At 34.0% G+C, this 8,625-nt stretch overlaps 1 non-coding gene across 1 annotated transcript; it reads right to left on the reverse strand.

Moving 5' to 3' along the window:
- Positions 1 to 5,558: 5,558 nt before the first annotated feature.
- On the reverse strand, positions 5,559 to 5,665 carry LOC133820147 (small nucleolar RNA R71). The gene has a single exon (XR_009886577.1). It is a non-coding gene; the product is annotated as a small nucleolar RNA R71 (small nucleolar RNA).
- Between the last annotated feature and the right edge of the window lie 2,960 nt (positions 5,666 to 8,625).

The raw sequence follows: 8,625 nt of genomic DNA on the forward strand, positions 1-8,625 counted from the left end.
TTAAGTTTCTGGCTAGTTTTAAAAAAAAAAAAAGTAATTTGTTACTAATTCACATTATATTATATTATATTATATATTTAATATGATATTATTCTAATAAGTAAGTTTAAGTTTAATTAAATTTTATTTAAGTTATAAAATGTATGATTTTATTATTTTAAAATAATTATCGTTATAGAATATCTAAAAAATATTATGTTTTATTTTTTTTAATCATTTATTATTTTTAAATAATTATCATTGTAAAATATCTCAAAAATATCATATTTTAATTTGTTTAATTATTTTAAAATAATTATCATTGTAAAATATCTTATCTTAAATTTTTTTAATTAATTATTTTATTTTATTTAAGTTTAAGAGATGTTTACAAACTACCGTTAAATATAAGAATATTCTGTTAGATATAAGAATATTCCGTTAAAGTTAATATTAAAAAAATAAAAAACCGTTAAAACCAAGAAATTCCGTTATCTACACACTTTTTATATATAATAGATATATACTAGGTAGAAACAACGTGCAATGCACGTTTGTATAGTTTTAAAATTGTAAACATTGTATAATTTTAATAAAAACTAATTCACTATTTTTTTAAAATATATATATAACAGAATGAATTATAGTTCTATAGTATATATAAATATTTATATCAATAATTTCTACTTATATGACATTTAAACACATCGTTTACATATATATATCTACATGACATATATATTAAATACAATAATATTTTAAAAGAAATTAAATAATAGAAATTAAATAATAATAGAAAAAAATATAGTGTAGACAATAATATACACATCAACTATTTTTAGTTTCTAATGTATCTCGCAATGTCCTTTGGTGAATTTGATAAAGAAAAAAAAGTTTCAATCACTTGATAAAAAACAAACTATCACACAAATTTATAAGATAAAAAAAATGATATTTATGCTTTTATTATTTTTAAATAAATATGATTTAATTATTTAAATTATCATAAAATATATGAAAAATATCATATTTTTATTTAAGTTTGTGTTTATAGATTATATGTTTAATATAATATTAAGTTTAAGTATAATTAAATTTTATTTAAGTTATAAAATGTATGGTTTTATTATTTTTAAATAATTATCATTGTAAAATGTCTCAAAAATATATTATTTTAATTTGTTTAATTATTTATTTATTTAAATTTAAATCATGTTTACAATCTACTGTTAAATATAAAAATATTATATTATATATAAGAATATTTCATTAAACTTAACAAAAAAAATTAAAAAACCGTTAAAACAAAAAAATTTCGTTATCTACACATTTTTTATATAGAAGAAATATGCTATTTTATATATACTAAAAATTCATGATAAAATTAATTATCAATTTAGACTTGTAAAATAAGTTTGTATATTTCTAAAGTGTTATATAAATATTAACATTGTAGCCATACATTTATGTTATTTTCATTTATTAATGTTTATATATTGAATTTGACATATTTTATAATCAATTATTATATAATTTAAATTTAAGTATGCATATTTCTAATTTTTTATAAATATAATTTTATTAAATTATAATTTCCTTATAGAAATAAAATATGTTGGTCCAACTACACACAGAGATTTTCATGTATATAAGCTTGTATATATAAATGTATTTAATTATTTACTCTAGCAATTATATATATTTGCGCATTAAATGTCAATATATGGTACGTGTGTACATCAAATGTCGATACTCCACAAAAATAATTTACTGCGTCGGCATTAATATACATGCACTGAACTTTCCTTTTAAACAAAAATATACATATATGTACAGAACTACTATATCATATTATGATAAATGCTTTTATATATATTTTATTTCGGAGAGAAAAACGAACTATCACACTAGTTGTGGTATTTTTTTCTTTTCTTTCATCACAAAAATGGTTAGGAAAATATAAGTTGCATACATGGAAATGGTAAAAAGACTTTTACAACTTTAAGTAAAATATACAAAATGAATAATGATTGATTAAATAATATTACAATTCTATAATAAAAAATGCATGTAAATATAGAAAATGATAGAAAAAAATAGTAATGAAAATACAACTCTATGACAAAGTGATACAAATAAATTAGGAGTAGTAGAATGAAAAATATAGAGAAGATTACAACTTTAAAACAAAATATACAAGTAAAAAAGTAAATAGAGAATATGAGAAGGAGATAAAAGCAATAGTATAAAAAGAAAAAAGAACAAAGAACTCTCACTCACACAACAAAAGTGAAGAGTATTGGGGATTACCAACTTGAACAAGATTTGAAACATTTGTCAAAAAGCTTATGTTATCCCTATTTCCTGCATGGACTTGGGGCCTTCGTCCAGGCCCATAGTCAGGGCCCATGTGAGTTTGCGGGCTTGGCCCAAGGCCTCTTGGTACGGGAATGTTCGAAAGGAGGGGCGTGGACCGGGGGTGCATGTCTGGGCCCATTCGAGGGGTCCGGCATGGACCTCCGGGGTCAGTCCTCCGGGACGGTCATTCGGGCAATGTGCAGATCATTCGGACCCCTCAGCCTGCACATCCTGATCCCGGACCCTGGCACGGTCCGGGCCTATGGTAAATGAAGAGGGACCAAGGTAAACGGACCCGGATCACCTCACCCCCGTTTGAAGGGGTCAAGCGTCCAGGACCCTGAAGCCGCCTCACTCCGCGTGGGTGTTGTCCCCACTTTTCACCTGCAGAAAAGGCCACCTCGGGATTGCACGCCGTTGTTTCAGGTCTGCGCTGCCAAGTACTCTGACTAGTCTTGTCTCCTGAATCTGCATCGTAACTCGAAATGTCCAGACCAAAAGCACCGTTTTGTCGGGCGAGATATAGTTCTTGAGTCAACTTATTGGGCCTTAGCTGGTTTGGAATTCGTGTACGTTGTATTTTTTTGTATTGGGCCTCCGTTGAAAAGGCCAAGAATATCCATTTCTCTGGTGGGCCCGAGTCGTACCCAGCCCAGATCCAGTGTTCCCATTGGCCTATAAATATAAGCTACTGAACACTGTAAAAAGGGTCGGTCTTCACCTAAGATACAGTGACTCTGTCAAAATATAGAGAAAAACTCCATTGTAAAAGGTTCTTCAAGCTCTAATAATATAGACTCGTGGACTAAGGCTAGTTAACGCCCCAACCACGTAAAAACCCCGTGTTAATCTTCTGCTTTCATCGTAATTATCATTAAATAATAGTTATTAATATAGTTGCCGAAAATCTCGGTTAACAGCTTATTTTCCCCTAACTCAAGCACTAAGGGAACTCTCACAATTTTGGAAATAACTTCCTAGAATTATCAAGTTTCTAGGTGTTTTCTAGCCAAGTGCTCTAATGGATAGAAAAACGGTGTCTTACAAGTGAGCAATAGGCTCCTATTTATAGAGTGATAAGGTCATTTTTGTATTAATATTTGTTAAGTTTTTCTATGCTTGGATGGTGTTATGATAGCATTTTTAATAGTTTTCACTAAGTTTTGTGATTCTACCACATATTTTCTACGTTGCGTTTTATGATGATAAATCTGACATTTTGATGGCAAGTATAGTTAAAATAAAGTTTTAGGAGTATTCAAAGCTTTCGGGATTGAAATGTGGAAGTGGTGGCAATGTGGAAGCTTTCTAAGATCAAGAATTGAAGAATTCGGAGGTAGGCCGTGGCGCATAAAACTCAGGCCGCTGCACTTTAAATGGAAATTGCAATTTCAGAATTTTTCTTCCAGACAGGCCGCTGCGCATAAAAATCAGGCCGCTGCGCGAAAATTTCAGGCCGCTGCCTGAGGGACAGATTTAGGCACAGAATTCATTCTGGGCCGCGGCGCGCGACGTCGTTTTCAGATTTTTTATTTCTTTTTAATTAGATTTTAATTGAGACTATAAATAATTATTAGGGTTAATTTTATATTAAGTTTTTTGATTACGGTTTAGAAGGAAAAAGAGACTTTGAAGGGGCTGGAAAGAAGACGACAACAATCTTGTTCATCCATCTAGTTTCTTTTCTTTCCTTAACCTCTATAATTTTAATTATAATTATGTTTGTGATTATGATTACAATTATGGAGTAGATTCTTTTTAGGTTAAGGGTTAATTCAAAACCCAAGACATGAATTCTTGATTATTAATAATGAATATTGTTCTTCAAATTCTCTCAATATTATATTGTTTCTATTTTTCCAATTGAATGTTATGAATCTTGTAATTTCTTGTTAGGTGGCCAACTAATTAAGGTTTTACATTGTTCAATTGTCATCTTAGAATTACTACTCACCTAATAGTTTAGGATTCTAAGTGTGTGTGATAAATTGCAATTGATAGTTAAGTCAAAAGAATTGTTGATTGTGATGAAAAATAGAACCTAGGTTAAATGAATTATATGCTTCATTAATTTATTGCCTAGATTAACTTGTTTCCATAGAACTTAATGCTTTGTCTAAGTTAGAGAGATTGTATGCTTCATAGATTTATTGCTTAGATAAAAGAGTTAATTATGAGCACTTCGCCTTGATTACTTATAATGGGGAGACTGGGATAATTGACTGCTTCAGCGTTATCTGCGGGGTTAATAGTTTAATTGAGAAATTGGAATAATATTTATTATTAGTGATTAGGAATAATTGTTGAGGGTGGAGATTAACCTTTAACTGTTTCTTAATATCGTATTATCAATCTTTAATTGCTTCTAGTTTATGTTATTTAATTTTGAGTTAAAAAATCAAAATCCCCTTTTAAGTTTTAGTGTTAATTCTTGAATAATAAAGTGAACGATAGTCCTCGTGGGTTCGACCTGTGCTTGCTATTATAATGAAATAATTGGAAGTATTGAAAGAAAAATCATTGTTAAATTTGTGTGGTATACGACAGCCGTCAAATTTTTGGCGCCGTTGCCGGGGACTATTGTTATTCTCTTTGTTATTCAAATTTATTTATTTGTGACTAATTAGTTCTTACTGTGGAATTATCAGGTGTATATGTCTGGTGAAGACGATACTCAAGAAAGGTTATCTCGGCTTAAACAATATCTTGAGTCATCGTCAGCTTCTCGGTCTTCAAGAATTATTACCGATAATCCGCTCTTTCAACGTCTTGCTCCGCAAGAAAATCCTGTTAAAGTGCCATTACCGTCTGACAACAAATCTGATTCTGATGATTCAGTTCGATCCTATAGAACAATGGCTCAGCAAAGGGCATTGAAAGAGTTGGCAACGCCAAATCTTGACCAACAACCACTATGCATCCAATATCCACCGTTGGATGTAAACTTTGAACTAAAATCGGGCCTCATCCACTTATTGCCTTCTTTCCATGGGCTGCCTGGTGAGGATCCGAATAAACATTTGAAGGAGTTTCATATTGTTTGTTCTAGTATGAAACCCGCTGCAGTGACTGAGGAACAAATTAAGCTGCGAGCTTTTCCTTTCTCCCTAAAGGATGCAGCTAAAGAGTGGTTGTACTATCTTCCACCTGGTACTGTTGAAACTTGGAATGGTATGAAGACTATGTTCCTAGAACGATACTTTCCGGCATCTAAAGTTGGAAGCATCATGAAAAAGATCTGTGGTATAAGGCAGTATACAGGAGAGTCTTTGTATGAGTATTGGGAGAGATTTAAGAGGTTATGTGCTAGCTGCCCTCATCATCAGATAAGTGAACAGCTCCTCATTCAATACTTTTATGAAGGATTACAATCACTGGATAGGAGTATGATCGATGCAGCCAGTGGGGGTGCACTAGTTGATAAGACTCCTGCTGCAGCCAGGAACTTGATTTCTAATATGGCTGCTAACTCACAACAGTTTGGCATTCGTCAAGATCCTGTTCCACCGCCCAAATCAGCTAATGAAGTGAGCACCTCTAATGCTAATCAGCTGGGTCAACAATTGGCTCAATTAACTGCAGTGGTACAACAACTAGCTTTGGGCCAACAGGTGCGACCATGTGGAATCTGTCAAGTAGTGGGGCACCCTACTGATACGTGCCCTACTCTAGTGGAGGGAGAAACTGAGGGTGTTAACGCTATAGGAAATTTCCCTGGTCAATTACGTCAAATGTATTATGAGCCATTTTCACAAACTTATAATCCTGGCTGGCGTGATCATCCAAACCTTCGATATGGGAATCAACAACAAATAGCTCCACAACCAACAGCAGCAAGACCACCTGGTTTCACTTTGCAACAGCGGTCTCAAAATAATTATATACCTAGACCATCACAACCACCGCAAGCTGCTCCACCACCAAGTGACAAACCTTCTATTGAGGATTTAATCAATGCACTTGCTACAAATACTCTTCAATTTCAGCAAACCACCCAAGCTTCCATCAAAAGTTTGGAGAACCAGGTGGGACAATTAGTAGCATCATATAACCGGTTGGAGGCTCATCTGTCAAATAAATTACCTTCACAACCTGAGATGAATCCCAAGGAAAAGGCTAGTGCAGTAACTTTGCGAAGTGGGACGCAATATGATCCACCTAGTCCTCCAATGCCCAGTAAATTTTCATCCAAGCCACAAGTTGATTGCTCAGTTAATGAAGATGCTCCTCCAAAGCCAACCACCCCTACACAACTCAGCCCTAAGCCTACTTTTGTCATTCCACCTCCATTCCCAAGCAGGCTGAAGAAGACTAAAAAGGAAGAGGTTGACAAGGAAATTCTTGATACATTCCGAAAGGTAGAAGTGAATATTCCTCTTCTTGACGCTATTAAACAAGTGCCGCGCTATGCCAAGTTTTTGAAAGAGTTGTGCACTAATAAGCGTAAGTTGAGGGGTAATGAAAAAGTTAGTGTGGGGGAGAATGTTTCCGCAATTCTTCAAAAGAAGCTCCCACCAAAGTGTAAGGACCCTGGTACTTTTACTATCCCTTGCACTATTGGTAATAAAAGAATTGAGCGGTGTATGTTGGATTTGGGAGCCTCTATCAATGTCATGCCATTCTCCATTTATGCTTCATTGAATCTCGGTCCACTTGAAGAAACAAGGGTGATTATTCAACTTGCTGATAGGTCGAATGCTTATCCCAGGGGTGTAATAGAAGATGTTTTAGTTCAAGTAAATGAATTGGTGTTTCCGGCTGATTTTTATGTTCTTGATATGGAAGATGAATCTATTCCATGCTCCACTCCAATTTTGTTGGGGAGACCATTCATGAAGACTGCGAGAACTAAGATTGATGTGCATGACGGTACGTTGACCATGGAATTTGATGGGGAGACTATTTGCTTTAATATTTTTGAGGCTATGAGATATCCAAGTGATGTGCATGCTGTTACTCTCTTGATGTGTTGGATATTATTTCTCAACGAGTTTTAGATTTGCAAAGTGAAGATCGTTTGGAGGTTGCGTTGAGAGAGCATCTTGTGTTGACCGATGAAGATTTGTCTCATGAGATCATGGATGTCATAACCACACTCAATAGTGGTTTTGACAAGACTTTTAAGAAGGTTGCATTTCTTAATTTGCCAATTTCTAATGAGAAATTGCAGCCATCAATTGTTCAAGCTCCTACACTTGAATTGAAGCCACTTCCGGAGCATCTAAAGTATGTTTACTTGGGGAAGAACGAGACACTTCTGGTAATAATTGCAAGGGATCTTAATCAGGTCCAAGAAGAAAAGTTAATGAGAGTACTCAATGAATATAAAACAGCCATTGGTTGGTCTATTGCTGATATTAAGGGGATTAGCCCTTCTATGTGCATGCACCGAATTTTACTTGAAGAAGGGTCTAACCAACACGTGAGGCGCAACGGAGATTGAATCCACCTATGATGGAGGTTGTGAAAAAGGAGATACTGAAGCTCCTTAGTGTGGGTATTATTTACCCAATTTCAGAAAGTCAATGGGTGAGTCCTGTTCAGGTAGTGCCAAAGAAGTCTGGAATCACAGTGGTAAATAATGATGAAAACGAGCTGGTACCAAAAAGAATGCAAACCGGGTGGCGAGTTTGTATAGACTACCGAAAGTTGAATGCGGCAACCCGTAAAGATCACTTTCCCTTACCTTTCATTGATCAAATGCTTGAGAGGTTAGCGGGTCATCCTTATTATTGTTTTCTTGACGGTTATTCGGGATATAATCAGATTGTTATAGCTCCTGAAGATCAAGAGAAGACAACCTTTACATGCCCTTTTGGTACATTCGCTTTTTGACGAATGCCGTTTGGGTTTTGTAATGCTCCAGCCACATTTCAGCGATGTATGATGAGCATTTTTTCAGAATATATTGAAAACATCATCGAGGTTTTTATGGATGATTTTAGTGTTTATGGTGACTCATTTGATCGCTGCCTTCATAATCTCACTTTGGTACTCAAGCGGTGTATTGAAACTAACCTTGTGCTTAATTGGGAAAAATGCCATTTTATGCTAAGCCAAGGTATAGTTTTGGGTCATGTGATTTCAGTCAAGGGAATAGAGGTCGATAAGGCAAAGATTGATTTGATTCGTTCTCTACCATCTCCGAATAGTGTGAAAGAAGTGAGATCATTCCTTGGGCATGCTGGGTTCTATCAGAGATTTATCAAGGATTTATCTAAAATTTCCACACCACTATGCAACCTTCTCCAAAAGATGTAAAGTTCGAATTTAATGAAAAGTGTTTAG

Source organism: Humulus lupulus, chromosome 2 (genome assembly GCF_963169125.1).
Source record: "Humulus lupulus chromosome 2, drHumLupu1.1, whole genome shotgun sequence".
Taxonomy (NCBI): Eukaryota; Viridiplantae; Streptophyta; class Magnoliopsida; order Rosales; family Cannabaceae; genus Humulus; species Humulus lupulus.